This window comes from Arachis ipaensis, chromosome B07, assembly GCF_000816755.2.
Source record: "Arachis ipaensis cultivar K30076 chromosome B07, Araip1.1, whole genome shotgun sequence".
NCBI classification, from domain to species: Eukaryota; Viridiplantae; Streptophyta; class Magnoliopsida; order Fabales; family Fabaceae; genus Arachis; species Arachis ipaensis.
In genome coordinates, this window is record NC_029791.2 from 12061352 (window position 1) to 12081051 (window position 19700).

General features: G+C 34.9%; 1 long non-coding RNA gene across 1 annotated transcript in view; it reads right to left on the reverse strand.

Moving 5' to 3' along the window:
- LOC110264859 overlaps positions 1-17554 on the reverse strand; it is a 26361-nt gene extending 8807 nt beyond the window's left edge. The window contains exons 1-2 of the long non-coding RNA XR_002351142.1: positions 17326-17554; positions 1331-1677 (exon numbers count right to left, since the gene is read on the reverse strand). This is a non-coding gene — a long non-coding RNA (uncharacterized LOC110264859). The remainder of the gene's footprint in view (positions 1-1330; positions 1678-17325) is intronic.

Sequence of the window (19700 nt, forward strand, 5' to 3'; positions counted from 1 at the left end):
GTTCACAGCTGAAAGAGAGAAAAATTAAATTATCTTCCATGCTATAATTAGGAATAGTCTAGCAAGGTTAGGGTGCCTTGTTACGGACTTTGGAGGTCTAATTTGATTTGCTATGTGAGATACTGAGATGTCAATAAAATCTTGGTTTCTTTGGAGCAACGAATAGTTAATGAATATGTTGGTGACCCCGACTTGTGGATCTCTAAACTTATCAACTAATAGAAGTATTCTCCTCGTCTTCTTGAGCTCAAGTTCAAACGCTTGAGGATAAAAATAGTGTAGAGATTGTTTATTTTACCACTTTTATGAAATTTTAGTCAAATCAAAGTGAATTATTTCAAATACTACTACTAAAATTTATGATTCTGTTGGAAAGACAATGATTCTGCTCTCCTCAAACAATACTACCTCAAAGATTTATGTTGTTGATTCTAGATAGTATTATTTTTCATTGAAATCAGTAATTAAGGTTAGAATAAATTACTATTTTAATTTTAAATATTTATATTAAAATCTAAAGAGACCCGTAAATAAGGCATGTTCGAGCGAAGCGGAAATTGGTATGAATCTATAAACAACTCGCAGATATGAGTTTGAAACAATAAATAAATAGGGTCAAATAATATTTTTGTCCCGAACGTTTAGACTAAATTTTAATTTAGTCTTTAATATTTTAAATATCTTATTTTATTCTCAACAAATTTTAAATATATTATTAAATTTTTTTATTACAAAGACATTACTACAAGCGTTGTACCATTTAAGGTGACATTAATTTTATATTTGAAGTAATGTTTAGAATGGTCTTTGAAATTTTTAACTTGTTTCAAATTAGTTTCCCATTTTTTAAAATGACCAAATAAATTTTTCACTCTCAAAATCATAAATTTCCGTAGTTAAATGCCAAGTTGGCACTTAACTTAACACTTAACTGCACGCTGATGTAGACACACAATGAATTCAACTTAAATTGGTATTCCCAATTTGATTAAAATACTCAAATTAATCAATTTCTCACTTATAAAACCCTAATCCCCAAATATTCATCTTTGTTCTTCATGTTCATCTTTGTCCTTCTAAATTTTTGTACAATATTAAAACAACATACACAAACATGGGAAGTTTGAACAATAAATTCCCGTACAATAAGCCTATCTCAATGAACACACATGCCAATTCATACCCAACCTCCTATTACCATGTTGCATCTGTAATAGCCACAACCCATATTATACAATCACCAACCTGAAATCAAATGTAGAAAAATTTTTCACGTGAAACAAGAAATAAAGCAATTTTTACTGTGCCTTGAAATAACCTACCCAACAACAACAAGAAAAATAAAGAGGCAATATGAGAATCCAAATCCAATAATCTTCTAAGAGCTGGCGTTCTATTAGATAGTGAGTTATATGTCATTGCCCAAGAACTGCAAGCAATAATCATAACATTCTCAACTATGAAACAAAATTTAAAATATACCAGTTGATACGTTTCTGATAGCAAAAGAAATTGACCTTTTCTTTCTCGGCATATGTTGCAAAGACCGAAAGGGAGCTCCAACTAAATTAATAGAGGTGATGACATTAGAAGTGTTCCACACTAGAAGCAGATCAAGTAGTTCAATACCAGCAACATTTCTCTTAATCCATCCCTGATACTTCTTCTGGAAATAATCTACAATACAAACTAGAATAAAAATAGATAATCAAGAAGGAGGACAACTATTCATAAGAATCCACAAATAAATTTAAATTTACATGTCACTAAAATATTAGAAAAAAAATTAAATGCTAATTGTGTTGCTTTATGCATTGTGTAAACTAAATATGTGGTGTTACCTTGATGTAAATATTCATCATAAGAACAACTTATTTTTTAAGTTGGAATTCTCTTCTTTTTTCATAGCTACTTTTAGATGCCACAAATGAAATCTAAAGGATAACCCATGCCTATACATTTATATACACGAGTTATTGTAAACAAAACACTCCATCTCATATGCTAAGTGCTAATCAGATTATTCCATAAACTATAAACGGGTAAGAGTATGCAGTAACCAAAAAATAAAAAATAAAAGGAGAAATTAAGCGATTGTTTCAAACTAAGCAACAACACAAGCAAATTGAATTTCTTATCAAACAATTATATATTTATATTGTTTCCTTTGAGTACTCAAACAATTATTCTTCTATATTTGCTCCACTTATTTCTAATACAAGTTTGCTAATACATTCACAAAGAGAATTTATTTATATCAACTTTCGGGAAGTCAAAGATATTGTTGTATACATCATGTTGAATTAAGAAATTAACTAAATTAAATTGATGATGACAAACATTATTTTTAGTGGATTAATCACCCAATTAGTTTTGATTATTTCTGATTAAGTGATGCAGGTCATAATTAGCAAACATAGCAGCATCCCAATATTGAACAAAATGAATCTGCTGGTGGGCTGTCTAAACAAAGGAAGCCCAAAGAAATCAAAGCAAAGAATTCAGCTGGGTCAATTGGATTAAAGCCAACCTAAGCCCAATGTAATTCTCTCAAGCTGATCTCACCAAGTGCTTGCCTCCAAAGCAACATTCCTTTTCAATTTGGACAGAACTCAGAGAAGAGAGAGAGAGTACTTCGTTGCTAAGTCAATCATCGAAGAAGAAAGAAAGAGAAGGGTTAAGCAAAAAGGTTGAGGTCTAATCACCCAAATCAAACCATATCAAGCTAAGTCAGAAGTTAAAGGTGATTCATTTTCTTTTACATGAATTTTACTTTCTTTCCTCCTTCTCAAACTCTCTGCTACTTTATTTTGAGATATATGGAGAAAGTGATTTCTGAAACACTCTGCTGTGAATCAAAGGCCAAAATTGTTTCTTGGGGATAAAGTAGTATCTCAAGGATTCAGATGTGGGATTGCCATTGAAAACTTTTTTTCTTTGCTATTTTGAGGCATTTGGTTAAGAAAAAGAGATCTGTTTCAAAATTTCAAACTTGGGAATTAATAGAAGAAACTGAAAGGCTGAGTTGGTAGCACACAGCTCGAGGAGTTGACTTGGTAGAGAGCAACTCAGCAATATGCAGGAGATACAAAAGACAATTTTTCATTATTCTGAAAAGAAAGGAGAGAGAACCAAGGTTTGAAGTTCATGTTCTGAGAAGTCTTCTCTGAGAGAGTTCATCAACTTGGACAGTGCTTCCTATCAAAGGAGCATTTCGCCAGAATGAGGAACGAAATCAGAGTTAAGCAAATCTAGTTCATTGCATAGCAATAGAGGCTGTTGAAGCATTAATCTCCTTCATGTTTTACAGATTGTAATTTCATTTTCAATGTATATCTTTCTGTAATTTTTTGAGTGGTAAAAGGCTGAAAGAGAGAGCTTAAGAAAAAGCCAAAGAGTGAAAAAGGCTGAGTGATACACTTGAGTGAAAAGCCTATAGTGATTTCAGATTTCTTTAGGTTAGTTTTGTGTCTTGTATCTTGCACCAGTGAGGTACCTCTTTCTTAGTTGGGTAAGTACTAAGAGTGAAGAGTTAGGTATTAGCATAACCAAGTTAAGTTAGGTTAGAACTTGAGAGTGAAAGGATTATGTCAATCTTGTGGAATTGGTGTATGTAATACTTTAACTATAGTGAAAATTTCACCACTGTTGTGGTGGAGACTAGATGTAGGTTACATTGTACAAGGCAACTGAACCAGGATACATGATGGCGTCAGTTTCTCTCTTCTCTTCTATGTTCTATTTTCTGATATTCATGAGACAAAATAAAATTGTCTCATAAATTTTTCGCTACTGAGTTTAAACAGATTCAGATTGAAAGTTTGTTTTAAAAGGGTTATTTTATTAAAGCAAAAGAAGGTCATAGATTCAACCCCCTTCTCTAAGCTTTCTACAACCTTCAATTGGTATCAAGAGCCTTAGTCTCAAGAATCAAGCTTCACCGCTTGAAGCAAAGGTCCAATGACGAACAACTTAGGCACAACCACAGTTGCCTACACTCTAACTGAAGGCCAGTCAAATAATATGCCTCCCTTCTTCAACGGAAAGAACTATGCCTATTGGAAAGAGAGGATGAGAATCTTCATCCAATCCATTGACTACAACATATGAAAGATTGTTGTAATCGGTCCTAAGATTCCAACAAAAATAAGTGCTGATAGAGTGATAACTCCAAAAGAAGAAACTAAATAGAATTATGACGACAAGAAGAAAGTGGAGCTGAATGCTAAAGCCATCAACCTTCTTCACTGTGCTATTGACGAACGGATTTTTGACGGTTTAGAATTTCACAAATGAAATCTCGTTGAAGTATAGTCTCTCTTGAAATTTGAATCTTTGATAAGCTTAAACTTCCCACCTAACCTATGACATCCTATACAATTAAGTTCTAACCTAACTACCCATTTTTCACTTTTTCACATACTCATGCATTTTCTTTTCAATTCACAACTCATATGCATTGATCTTATTGAGCTTCACCTTGGGGCATTTTGTCCCCTTTTTATTTCTTTCTTTTTCGTTTTCTTTCTTTTTCCATTTTTTTCTATACTTTTCATATATTTTTTTTTTGTTTTTCTCATTTTTTCTTTCTTTCAAACTATATACAAGAATACCAATGCATAAGGTCTATACATTTAATCAATACATGAGCATGTACCCAATTTCCAATATTTACAATAATAATACAAAACTACCCTTTTATTCACCCAATGTCCCAAGGTTCCCACACTTGAATGATACACACACTCTAGCCTAAGCTAATCAAAGATCCAAATAAGGACATTTATTGTTTTTCGCTTTAAGGCTTGTAATGTGCTAAATTAAGAACAAGTGAGTTAATCGTAGGCTCAAATTTGCTAACAATGGAAGATAAAAGGTAAGGCTATTTGGACATGCAATTCAAAAGAGTTATAAGCTCGAAGACAATTCTCATCACTTGGTATTTTTCAAAAGGTAAGCATGAAGAACTCAAAACCAAGTAACAAAATATAATCTCAATCATAGAATCCAACAAAGATTATCTAAAAACATTCATGCTAAAATAGCATTTAGGCAATAAGGGCAGCAACGTATAATAAACAAAGTCAATAATCCAACATGTATAATGAAAAGAGAGAAAATAAAATGAAAGCTAAACTAAAACTAACGAATTAACTAACCAACTAACTAATTAACTAACTAAAATAAATGGTTATCCATGGTATTTGGAAGTGTTGGATGAGGGGTAGGAGAAGGGAAGAAGAAAGGAGAAGGAAAGAATTGGAAAGAGGAGAAGAAAAGAAAAGTGGATGGGAGAAAGAAATCCGCGCGTACGCACGCATGGCGCGCGCGCATCGTTGGCTTATTTCGAGAGTGGCGCATACGCGTCATGTGCGCGTGTGCGCAAGTGGGGTTTGTGCCAGAGGCACAACGTTGGCGCGGCGCAGGCACAACTCTCTGGAAAATGTATGGAGGTTGGAACTTCAGTATCATGAGGTCTTTTCATTGGTTGTAATGGTGCTAGGGTCAAGGTAGGATGCATATTTGGTCAAGTGGGCTTGAAATTTGAATCTTTGATAAGCTTAAACTTCCCACCTAACCTATGACATCCTATACAATTAAGTTCTAATCTAGCTACCCATTTTTCACTTTTTCACATACTCATGCATTTTCTTTTTCATTTCACAACACTTATGCATTGATTTTATTGGACCTTGCCTTGGGGCATTTTGTCCCCTTTTTATTTCTTTCTTTTTCGTTTTCTTTCTTTTTCCATTTTTTTCTATACTTTTCATATATTTTTTTTTTGTTTTTCTCATTTTTTCTTTCTTTCAAACTATATACAAGAGTACCAATGCATAAGGTCTATACATTTAATCAATACATGAGCATGTACCCAATTCCCAATATTTACAATAATAATACAAAACTACCCTTTTATTCACCCAATGTCCCAAGGTTCCCACACTTGAATGATACTCACACACACTAGCCTAAGCTAGTCAAAGATCCAAATAAGGACATTTATTGTTTTTCGTTTTAAGGCTTGTAATGTGCTAAATTAAATAATAAGTGGGTTAAGCGTAGGCTCAAATTTGGCTAACAAAGGAAGATAAAAGGTAAGGCCATTTGGGTAAGTGAGCTAATGAAATGATGGCCTCAATCATATAAATGCATGAATACACAAAATAATGGACATAAAGAATCAAACAAATCAAAGATTACAATCATAGAAGGAGAATAATGCACACAAGAAGGAAAAATAAGTGGTTATAAGATGTAACCACATCATTAGGCTCAAGTCTCACAAGATTGTGTTCTTAGCTCAAAACATGATCCATAATATATATAATTCAAGCAAGTTCTATTAAAAGTTTTCACTCAAATCAATTGACATGCCCTATAGATAGAAATCTTGAAAAATTCTCATTATTTTGACTAAGCTTATTGTGTATGCATATGCAAAAATAAGAAAATGCAACAAAAATCCAAAAAAACCTAAAATGAAATGCAAAAGTGTTGGAATTAGAAATTTGTCACCCAAAATCGCCGATCGGTCGGACGACCTCCCCACACTCAAAAGTTTGCACCGTCCTCGGTGCACTCAAAGATGAGCAAGGGGGTACGGCGACTCTCCGGATTACTATGTGTTCTTTCTTCCGCTTCCATGGTTGCTTGTGGTGCATTCATTATGAAAAACAAAAATATAACACCATAAGATGAGAAGATATAAAAGCAAAGAAGCATACATTGTTGGAATGAGGTAAATCACTAGAATGAGGTGAGTGAATTAGTGTGACATTAAGAAATATTAGGTGTGTGAATTCTAAATTGCGCGGTTTAGAATACACATTAGCATAAAAGCTATGTCACAAAAGAAGCATGCACTTCATTTATCCTAGTGTGCTTGAGATGCTTTAAGTAAGCTTGTAAGGTAAGACAAGCATTAGAGAAGCATGAAAGCATTCAAGTCAAACATATGGATGGATATCTACCAAAACACCCTAAAACCTTATTTAACATACTAAACTACCAATTAAACTCAACTATCTAAACAAAACATGAAATTAAACTAATTCTATCAATATGTACAAAAGAGAAAATGAAAGGATTTTACCATGGTGGGTTGTCTCCCACCTAGCACTTTTGTTTATTGTCCTTAAGTTGGACTAATGGGGAGCTCCTCATCAAGGTGGCTTGTGCTTGTATTCATCTTGGAACTCCCACCAATGCTTGGTTCTCCATTGTGCCCCAAGATTCTTCATGGATTGAGCCAAGTCTTGATGGAGTTCTTCACAAGCTTGGGGCTCCCAAAGTTGATCCTCTTCTAATCCGGGATCCCACACTTTGTTTTCACACCCGTCTTGAGGTTGATCATCATTATTAGTCCAACCGGGTGGTGAGTGAGGTGAATTCTCTATATAGTGGCCAACAATCCTCCTAGACCCATCTAATTGAGCACCACTCCAACCTTTATATCTCATGTTTGATGCATCAACCATAATGAGCCTCGATTTGCAATGCCAACCACAAAACCTTTTTCGTTTACGCTTCATCCCACAAAGCTCCCTAAGTTGGCCATCCGTTTCAAGCAAACCATATTCAAGTGGGATAATAAAGCTAATAGAAATAAATTTCACCCACTCAAATGAAGGAGTAGATGGCAGTTGTTGTAATAGTGGATATGGATGAGGGTCATATGAAGGTGGTTGGTGAAAAGTGGCTTTTGAGTATGGTTGAGGGTTATGATGAGGGTATGGCTCATAGACATATGGTGGTGGTTCTTGAAAGTCACAAGGGAGTTCACCATAGCCATTAGATTGATATGCATCAAAGAATGGCTTCATGTTTTCACATTCAAGCACAATTAAAGGAGAATATACAAAACCATGCTATTTCTTGAATAAATATGGGTAAAAGGTGATAAAATCCCCAAAAATCAATACAAAACAAACCGTCAAATTGGGGTTTGTCAGCTATCAGCTTTGAAGAGTACCGAAAGGTGTCTAGATGCAAGACAGCCAAAGAAATCTGGGAGAAACTCCAGGTTACACATGAAGGCACTAAACAGGTCAAAAAAATGAGGATTGATATGCTGCAAAAAGAGTACGAGATGTTTAATATGAAGGATGGAGAAAGCATTGATGAAGTATTTGAGAGATTCTCAATCATAATCAACAACCTTGATGCTATGAGTACAACCTACTCAGAACAAACCCTAGTGAGACAACTCCTTAGAAGCCTCACAAAGGAATGGGAAACAACAGCCACCATCCTAGCCGAGAGTAACAACCTAAGTCCTATAACCTGTGATGAGCTGAGAGAAAAACTGCTTGCCTATGAAGCCACACACACAAACCCGGACGCAAAGAAAAAGGGAACAACCCTTAAGTCAAAAATAGAATCAAAAGAGAGTGAGTCTAGTGATGGTTTTTTAGATGATGAACTTGTGTTTTTTGCTAGTAGACTTAGAAGGCTAATGAGGAACAAAGGAAAGTATAAGAGTTCAAGTTCAAAGGAATACAAGAAGGACTTGAGCAAGGTGATTTTTCATCACTACAAGGAGGCTGGACATTTTAAGTTTAACTATCCAAAGCTCAAGAAGGAAGAAAAAGGAAAGAAAAAGAAAAGAAAAGAGTGCTCATGGTATCTTGGGAAGATCTTGAGAATAATTTGGATGAGGAAGAAGACTCTGAATACGAAGCACAAATCTGCTTCATGGCTGGTGATGATCAACTTGATGAGGTAAATTACTATGACTTGTCCATAGATGATTTATATGTTATAATTGATGATCTCACACAAAATTCTTCAAAACTGTTGGAAAAATACACTAAATGTAAATCTGAAAAGGAAATATTGAAAGCTGAAAATGATTTTTTGAGAGAAAAGTTGAAGGAAACTGAATGTGCATTGGATATTATTGAAGAAAACAGATTTCTAAAATTTGAACTTGAAAAACTAAAAGGAAAGCATATTGTGGATCTTTCTCAAGAGCAACTTGAACTAAATGAAATGATTAAAAGATTGAATGGTGACTTAGCAAAATTTGCTCAAAGTTCTAGCAACTTGGATGAATTACTTATAAGTCAAAGACCATTGTTTGAAAAATCTGGTTTAGGATATATGACAAATGATGATGCTGTTTTTGATAGATCTCCTACAATATTTCTGGCCTCTTCATCAAAAACTAAGTCCAACATGGACAAATTTGTCTTGGGACATGTTCCCATACATGAAGAAAAATCTGGAAGTTCCTTTTCAAATGAAAATGCTTTGTCTTTAAGAACCGAAACTGTTTCTAACAAGTCGGGTCTAGGCTATGTTCCAACCAATGAGGTTACATTAAAAAAATCAACATTTAACAATAGAACCTCATCTTCAAAAAGCCAAAACACATTCAAAAATTCTGGTTGAAATGTTTTTGCAAAAAGGAACAATCATAACAAAAATCATTTTATCAAAAGAAATGCACCTCTTCCAAAAACCAGAAAATTTCAGTCCTTTAATCATTTTCAGCATCATAACTTACCTCCATTTTAGTAACATGCATTAGAAAATCATTATTTTAATTGTAAGAAATTCGGTCACTCATACTCACAATGCTTCATTGAAAAAAGAATAGTAGGAAACCAAATTTACAATATTGTCTGTGATTTCAATGCACTTGGGCAATCAAGGTGGATTAACTTCAAAGGATCCAAATTAATTTGGATACCTAAGGTTACTTGAAGTTTTAATGCAGATTTGCCTAGCATCCAAGAACAAAAAGGATATGTAGTACTTGGATAGTGGATGCTCAAGGGACATGACTAGAAGGTCAACTTTCTTCATCAAACTAAACAAGTATGATGGAGGCTTTGTGACCTTTAGAGATGATGAAAAAGGTAAAATTGTGGCTATTGAAAAAGTAGGTAACAATCAATCTACTTTCATTGATGATGTCTTTTTGGTTAATGGTTTAAGGCATAACTTGTTGAGCATAAGTCAATTATGTGATTTAGGTTATTTGGTGATTTTTAAAAGATTAGAATGCTGTGTTGTAAATGAAAAGATCAATGAAGTGTTGTTTATTGCTAAGAGTTGTGATAATGTGTATGAACTTACCCTTGATGAACTAAAGAATTAAAATGTAGTTTGTTTTCATTCTAAAGAATCTGAAAAATGGCTATGGCACAAGAGATTGGGCCATATAAGTATATTTCAAATAAACAAACTTGTCAAGAAAGGATTAGTAAGAAGTCTTCCTTTGATAAGGTTTGACAAAGACATCACTTGTGATGCTTGCCAAATGAGAAAACAAACAAAGAGTTCATTTAAATCAAAGGAATACATCTCTACTAAAAGACCACTTGAATTGCTACATATTGATTTATTTGGTCCAACAAGAACTCAAAGCTTAGGTGGTAAACATTATGGTTTAGTAATTGTGGATGACTACTCTAGATTTGGTTGGGTTTTATTTCTTGCACACAAAAATGAAACCTTTTCGGCCTTTGAAATTTTTAGCAAGAAAGTTCAAAATGAAAAGGATTTAAAGATCTCTTCTATAAGAAGTGATCATGGAACTGAATTTGAAAACCAATTATTTGAATCCTTTTATGAGGAATTCGGAATATCTCAAAACTTCTTTTGTCCAAGGACACCACAACAAAATGGTGTCGTGGAAGGAAGAAATAGAAGTATTCAAGAAATGACAAGAGCCATGCTTTGTGAGACTAATGTTCCAAAATTTCTTTGGGCTAAAGCAGTTAACACAGCTTGCCACGTTTTGAATAGAACTATCATAAGAAATTTTTTTAAGAAAACACCTTATGAACTTTGGAAAGGTCACCCACCAAATTTAAATACTTGCATATCTTTGGATGCGAATGTTTTGTTCTAAATAACAAAGATAATTTGGGAAAATTTGATCCAAAGGCATATGAGTGTTTATTTGTAGGATATTCCACAACTAGTAAAGCATATAGAGTTTATCATTAAGATGCTAGAATAATTGAAGAGTCCATACATGTTACATTTTGTAATACTAACTTGGTTCAAAGTATTTTAGAGGATTGTGATGCAGGAAATCAGGCTCAAAAGGATGATGAAAAAGTCCAAAATCATGAAAGTGAAAATTCTGAGCAAATTGAATCAGAACCTACAGCTATTGAAAATCCAACAAGAGACAATTCTGTTTTGTCTCATGAATCTGGAGGAAATCCTGAAACCACCAGTTTCCTGAATTTCTTGGTGACTGAATCTGCCTCCAAGTCCACTAGACCTCGTGAATGGAGATTCTTAAAGAATTATCTTGAGGAATTTGTCATTGGGGACGTTTCACATGGTGTCAAGACTTGTTCTTCTACTAGAAAGGCAAATGAAGAAAATAACATTGCTTTTCTATCACAAATGGAGCCTCAAAACGTCAAGGAAGCCCTTGATGACCCTTCTTGGGTAAAGGCAATGGAAGATGAGTTTCATGAGTTGAAAAGAATCAAGTGTGGACATTAGTTCCAAAGCCTAGTGGAAAGAAAGTAACCGGCACTAAGTGGATATTTTAGAACAAGCTTGGTGAAGATGGAAGCATTGCAAGAAATAAAGCAAGATTAGTGGTACAAGGACATGATCAAGAAGAGAGAATAGATTTTGATGAATTCTTTGCCCCTGTTGCCCGAATGGAAGCTATAAGACTTCTTTTAGCTTATGCTGCTTATTGTGGTTTCAAATTATATTAAATGGATGTGAAATATGCATTCTTGAATGGTATGATAGATAGAGGAGTGTATGTGACACAGCCACCTGGTTTTGAAAATAAGGAATTTTCTAACCATATTTTCAAACTATCAAAAGTTCTCTATGGTTTAAGACAAGCTCCTAGAGCTTGGTATGGAGACTTAGCTATTTTCTTTTGAAAAATGATTTTCAAAGAGGCACCACAGACACTACTCTATTTTTCAAGAATTCTAATGATTCTTTCATTCTATTCCAAATTTATATTGATGATATTATTTTTGGATCAGCCAATAAATCCCTTTGTACTGATTTTGGAAAACTCATGACAAGTGAATTTGACATGAGTATGATGGGTGAACTTAATTTTTTCCTTGGGCTTCAAATTAAGCAAACTAAAAATGGTATTTTTATTCATCAAGAGAAGTATGTCAAGAAACTAGTTAAGAAATTTAGTATGGAAAATACCAAACCTATGAGAACTCCCATGCACCCTAATTCAAAATTAAAAGGGGAGAAACTGAGAAAGATGTAGATGAGACTAGGTATAGAGGAATGATTGGTTCTCTTATGTACTTAACTTCCTCTAGATCTGATATTGTGCAAAGTGTTGGAATGTGTTCAAGATTCCAATCAAAACCAAAAGAGTCACATCTTTTAATAGTTAAGAGGATCATTATATATGTTCATGCCACATCCAATTTTGGTTAATGGTATCCTAAGATTGATGATTTTTCTACAGTTGGTTATTGTGATGCAGATTTTGCTAGTGATAGAGTTGATAGAAGGAGCACATCAGGCATATGTTGTTTTCTTGGAAAGTCTCTGAATGTTTGGTCAAGTAAGAAGCAGTCCACAGTGGCTTTATCCACTGCAGAGGCTGAGTATATAGCTGCTTCTTCTTGTTATTCTCAGCTTATGTGGTTAAAAACACCACTTGTTGATTATAAATTAAATGTTGAAAATATTTCCTTGTTGTGTGACAATATGAGTGCCATTAATATTTCAAAGAATCCAATTTTACACTCTAGAACTAAACATATTGAAGTGAGATTTCACTCAATAAGAGAACATGTTCAAAAAGGGGAAATTAGCATTTAATTTGTTAAATCAAAAGAGCAATTGGCAGATATTTTCACTAAACTACTAGCTGAAGACAAATTTTGCATGCTTAGGACTAGTCTAGGGATTTTAAGTCATGATTCATTGTTTGAAAATTGCTTATGTGTTTGTTGAAGTTTTTGTCTCGTAGGTTGGGATGAGACAATTCTGGGCATATGAAGAACCATCTCTTTGAACTTCGCTCTCTGGGCCTTATTGCACATGCTGAATCATCTGGGCCAACCTTAAAAAAATTCAGATTTTGTGTGGTCCAATGTGTTTCCTTAAACCCAACCGCCTTTGGGCCCAAAATGAGTGTTACATTATCCATGTGTTTTATGTTATTTTATTCCTTTTGTCCTTTAGTCAATAATTTTTAAAATTAAAATTACTTTCTGTTTTAATTTTTAATAAAATCAAATCATTTTTTCTTTGTGATGTCAAGTCCTTTCAAGGTCAAATCATAGATGATGCAGTTGCATATTTTAAGAAAATCTTTTTCCATGGTGCGGTTACCAACACTCCATCTTCTCCCTTCATAACTCCTTCCTTCAACCCTTCGATTTCTCCCCATTACCTTCACTGCTTCTCTTCGTTCAAAATAAAAAAAACCAACCAAATGAGGAAGAAAACTGTTCTTCAAAAGCCTCCTTGTGAAAAGGTTCTCAAGCTTCCAGCAAAATCAAAATCCTCCACTCGTTCACAAGACCGAACCTTTACATCTTCTCCTTCTCCTCCTACATCTCCTCTTCGCACAGATTCCATGGCTCACACCAAGAATCCCTCAAGGATTCCATCTTCCTCCAAGCCAACCTCAACTCCCAGTGCTCCTCACAGCGCTCCATTGAAGCCAAGCACTTCGAAGGGGAAACACCCTGCTACAGCCGAACCAGCCACTGAGCCAACTCAACCTAAGACAAAGTCTGTTCCCAATCGTCCTCAGAGAGATAAACCACATATCCCTCTTAAATCTGTTAGGGAACTAGACATTGATCCCTTTGCACACAAATTACACTTCATGACCTCCCACTCAAACTATAACTCTCACAGATTTAGGTCTGCCATGAATAATGATTTTTTTGAAGTAGTTATTCAGTACCATACCATGTGTCCTACTTTTCTTGCTGATTTACCCTCTCTGAAAAAGAAAGGTTTTTCTTTTGTTGAAAATTTGGAATTTCTGGACTGGCATCACCTTTTTAAAATTAAAAAGCCTGTTTATCCACTATTAGTCAGGGAGTTTTATGCAAATATGACGTACTATGAGGGTAGTATTCATTCTTATGTCAAGGGGCCGAGACATTGGGCTGAACAATGAAACTATCAGTAATTCCTTAAAATACACTGATGTTGGGGCGTGTGCCTATGCTTCGGGTAAGTGGGAAGAAGGAGTTGGTATCTCTTTCAATGATGCTCTAGCTTATGTATGTGAACATGTTTCTCTTATTGATGGCATCATACCCACTCACAAGGCCCTGGGTTATAATCGTGCTCAGCTGCACCGTATAGTAAATCATATTATCCTTCATCAGAGTGATTCATACCAAAGGGTATCTTACACTGACACTCTTGTTTTGTATGCTATTCTCACAAAAACAGAAATCTCTTTTGCTTATTTAATGGTAAGATATATGTTTGATTCTGTTAGAAGTGAGAAAGATAAAGCCCTTCCTTATGGCATGTTCTTAACTTACATTTTTGAGTATTTTGGTGTTGACTTGTCAAATGAAGATTATGAAAATAGACACTCATATCTAAAAGGAGGTGGTTCAGTGAAACAACAGAAAAAGGGACCCACTTGCTCTAAAAGGGTGGTTCTATATGATGATGATGATGAATCCGTTCTTGAGGATTCTCCCCCACCTTCCACCGAGGGTACCACAGTCTCAACTGGACAAATATCTACTCTATTTGGGATTGTTAAGGACGTGATACAAGAATTTGTCTCCCAGTCAAACCATATGATTGCTATGAGCAAAGAACATAGGAAACTAGCAAGCAAGCATGAGAACTTCCTCCGAAAATCAAGAGATCGAGTGGCTGTTTTCATGAAGTTCATTGATAATCTCCAAGAGGATGAAAATGCTGCTACTGATACAGAAGAAGAAGCTGATTCTGAGGAGGATGGTTCAAATATCTAGAATTGTCTCATGTTGCTGCTGCCTTCTATTTAAATTTTATCTCATAAAATTGTTGTTGTTTCTTTTGAACTTCTCTATGTTTTGTTTCGGATGACTATAAACTGTTTAAGCACTGCTGCATTTATTTTCAGTTAATTACATGTTTGGACTTTGCATTAACACTTTTTGTGCAGGATTTAAGGTGCCGCTTTGAGTGTTTTTTTCACCTTTGATGACAAAAGGGGGAGTAGTGGGTTAATTAAATAGTAGGCTAATTTGAATGTGAATTGAATCTGCTGTTGTCATGAATATTTGCTGCTATGACATTTTTTGTAAATTGAACTTGAAAGCTTAATGCTGCTATGATCAGGCTATGATCATCATATTTGACCTCACCTTACAAGATTTGTTGTTTGTGCATGTCTTTGTTAGTCTTGATGCTCTGTTTTGTTCAATTTTGAGCAGTTTTTTTAAATGGATATTTGTTAAAGTTACTGATGTAAGCTATCAAAGTTTGGGGTGAATTTTTGTTGATGGTTGTGTAAAATTCCTTGGTCAAGTTGAATGGTGTGTTGTACTTTAATGTGTTCTATATAAGAATAATAAACAGGAAGGAAGAGAAGAGCACGAATCTAGGGGGAGCAACCCTTTTAAAGGAAATGGGGAGCAACACAAAATCAAAGGGAAGTTCCTTAACTTCATTCAAATTCAATTTTTTATTAATATTTTAATTATGTTTGTCATCAAGGGAGAGATTGTTGAGTTAACAAATTAACTAAATTAAATTGATGATGACAAATATTATTTTTAGTGGGTTAATCACCCAATTAGTTTTGATTATTTCTGATTAAGTGATGCATGCCATAATTAGCAAACATAGTAGCAGCTCAATATGGAACAAAATAAATCTGCTGGTGGGCTGTCTAAACAAAGGAAGCCCAAAGAAATCAAAGCAAGGAATTCAGCTGGGTCAATTGGATCAAAGCCAACCTAAGCCTAATGTAATTCTGTCAAGATGATCTCTCCAAGTGCTTGCCTCCAAAGCAACATTCCTTTTTCAATTCGTTTCTAAGTCAATCATCGAAGAAGAAAGAAAGAGAAGGGTTAAGCAAAAAAGTTGAGGTCTAATCACCCAAATCAAACCATATCAACAAGCTACGTCAGAAGCTAAAGGTGATTCATTTCCTTTTGCATGCATCTTACTTTTTTCCCTCCTTCTCCAACTCTCTGCTACTTCATTTTGAGATATATGGAGAAAGTAATTTCTGAAACATTCTGCTGTGAATCAAAGGCCAAAATTATTTCTTGAGGACAAAGTAGTATCTCAAGAGTTCAGATGTGGGATTTCCATTGAAAACTTTTCTTTTTTGCTGTTCTGAGGCATTCGGTCAAGAGAAAGAGATCTGTTTCAAAATTCCAAAATTGGAAATTAATAGAAGAAACTGAAAGGCTGAGTTGGTAGCACACAACTCGAGGAGTTGACTTGGTAGAGATCAACTCAGTAACATGCAGGAGATACAAAAGATAATTTTTCATTGTTTTGAAAAGAAAAGAGAGAACCAAGGTTTGAAGTTCATGTTCTGAAAAGTCTTCTCTGAGAGAGTTCATCAATTTGGACAGTGCTTCCTATCAAAGGAGCATTCTGCTAGAATGAGGAACAAAATCAGAGTTAAGAAAATCTGGTTCATCGCATAGAAATAGAGGCTGTTGAAGCCTCAATCTCTTTCATGTTTTACAGATTGTAATTTTATTTTCAATGTATATCTTTCTGTAATTTCTTGAGTGGTAAAGTTTGAAAGAGAGAGCTTAAGAAAAAGCCAAAGAGTGAAAAAAGTTGAGTGATACACTTGAGTAAAAAGTCTAGAGTGATTTCATATTTCTTTAGGTTGGTTTTGTGTCTCGTATCTTATACTAGTGAGGTACCCCTTTCTTAGTTGGGTAAGCACTAAGAGTGAAGAGTTAGGTATTAGTATAACCAAGTCAAGTTAAGTTAGAACTTGAGAGTAAAATGATTGTGTCAATCCTGTGAAATTGGTGTATGTAATACTTTAACTATAGTGGAAATTCTACCACTGTTGTGGTGGAGACTGGATGTAGGTTGCATTGCACAAGGCAACTGAACCAGGATACATGATGGTATCAGCTTCTCTCTTCCCTTCTCTGTTCTGTTTTCTGATATTCATGAGACAAAATGAAATTGTCTCATAAATTTTTTGCTACTGAATTCAAACAGATTTAGATCGAAAGTTTGCTTTAAAATGTTTATTTTATTAAAGCAAAAGAAGGTCATAGATTCAACCCCCTTCTCTAAGCCTTCTACAACCTTCACATCACTTACATAGTTACGTTCAGAAATGAAAATGTAGGATAATCAACTCTAAATAGTTTGAATCACATAAATGGTCCTTACCTAAATAAGTTTGAAGCTAGTCGTAATTATTAGTTTTAGCTGAAAGCAACTTCCTTCGCACTGACTGTTGCACCCAAATGAGGAATTAGGTTAGAATTTGACCATTTAAGGATTCAACATTTTGCAAAATGGAATGATGAGACCAAATATTTGTATCTTCTCATTGAAGCAGCAGACATCGGCCTATTGAAATTTAAAAGTATGCCAAGAAGAAAATGATTTGCAAGAATCCCCTGCATAAAATAAAATTACAAATTTTAATATTCATCTTTGGGGGTTAGGGTTTTATAAGTGAGAATTGGATCAATTTGGGTGTTTTAATCAAATTTGAAACACTAATTTGAGTTAAATTTATTGTGTGTCCACATCAGTGTGCAGTTAAGTGCCAAGTGCCACTTGACATTTAACTGTACACCTCAGTGCTGTTAAAATGTCTAGTAACTTTTGGATTAATGGGAATTCACGATCTTGAGAGTGAGGGACTTATTTGATCATTTTAAAAATTAGGAGACTAATCTGAAGCGAGTTGGAATTTTAGGGACCATTTTGGGCATTACATCTTTTATATTTGGTGCTGGCCGGTCTTTGTTTGAGAGGTGTAGTATAAATGTGATTTGAGGGGCATTAAAAAAAAATTTACAGGATATATAATAGCACAAGGGAGAACAAGTCCAAAGGATTCAAATAGGTTTGTGTTCAAGAATTGCAATGTCTTTAGAAATGACACTACTTTCTTGGGAAGGCCTTAGAGACCTTATGCTAGAGTTCTTTTCTTCAACACAAGCATGTTCAACATTGTTCAACCCTCTGGTTGGGACTCATGAAAATTTTCTCAACATGAGGATCACATTATGTTTGCAGAGTATGATAATTTTGGACCAGGTTCTGATACCTTCAAATGAATAAATTAGACTAAAAAAGTTGGATTTAGAGACGATTAATATGATGAAAAGTATGAATTTCATAGACTCTCAAAAATGGCTTGATTATAACCAACTGTTTTAGAAAGAACAACAACATACAATAAAAATTCTTCATCTTTTATTTTCTTATTCTTTCATAGTTTTATTATGGTATCAGAGTTATGGTATCCTCTTTGAGTAGGTGATGAGCGGATATTTTATACGCTTTTTAGGGTTAATTTCATATAGTTTTTAGTATGTTTTAGTTAGTTTTTAGTTTATTTTCATTAGTTTCTAGGAAAAATTCATATTTCTGGACTTTACTATGAGTTTGTGTGTTTTTCTGTAATTTCAGGTATTTTCTGGCTGAAATTGAGGGAGCTGAGCAAAAATCTGATTCAGGCTGAAAAAGGACTGCTGATGCTGTTGGATTCTGACCTCCCTGTACTCGGAATGGATTTTATGGAGCTACAGAACTCCAAATGGCGCGCTTCCAATTGCGTTGGAAAGTAGACATCTAGGGCTTTCCAGCAATATATAATAGTTCATACTTTGCTCAAGGATAGATGACGTAAACTGGTGTTCAACGCCAGTTCCATGTTGCAGTCTGGCGTCCAGCGCCAGAAACAAGTTAAAAGTTGGAGTTCAACGCCAGAAAAGGATCCAAAGCTGGCGTTGAACGCCCAAAACAGCCCTATGCACGTGATTAGCTTAAGTCTCAGCCCCAGCACACACCAAGTGGGCCCCAGAAGTGGATTTCTACACTATCCATCTTAGTTTACTCATTTTCTGTAAACCTAGTTTACTAGTCTAGTATTTAAACAACTTTGAGAGACTTATTTTGTATCTCATGACATTTTTAGATTTGAACTTTGTACCTTTTGATGGCAGGAGTCTCTAAAATCCATTGTTGGGGGTGAGGAGCTCTGCTGTGTCTCGATGAATTAATGCAAGTATTTCTGTTTTCCATTCAAACATGCGTGTTCCTATTCAAGATATCCATTCGCACTTCAATATGAATGTGATGAACGTGACAATCATCATCATTCCTCCACGAACGCGTGCCTGACAACCACGTACGTTCCACCATAGAATGAATGAATATCTCTTAGATCTCTTAATCAGAATCTTCGTGGTATAAGCTAGATTAATGGCAGCATTCAAGAGAATCCGGAAAGTCTAAACCTTGTCTGTGGTATTCCGAGTAGGATTCAGGGATTGAATGACTGTGACGAGCTTCAAACTCGCGAGTGCTGGGCGTAGTGACAGACGCAAAAAGGATAGTAAATCCTATTCCGGTACGAGTAAGAACCTGCAGATGATTAGCCATGTGGTGACAGCGCATTTGGACCCTTTTCACTGGAAGGATAATGGATGGTAGCCATTGACAACGGTGATCCACCAACACACAGCTTGCCATAGGAGGACGTGCATGCGTGAATCAAAAAACAGAGGAAAGCAGAATTTCAGAAG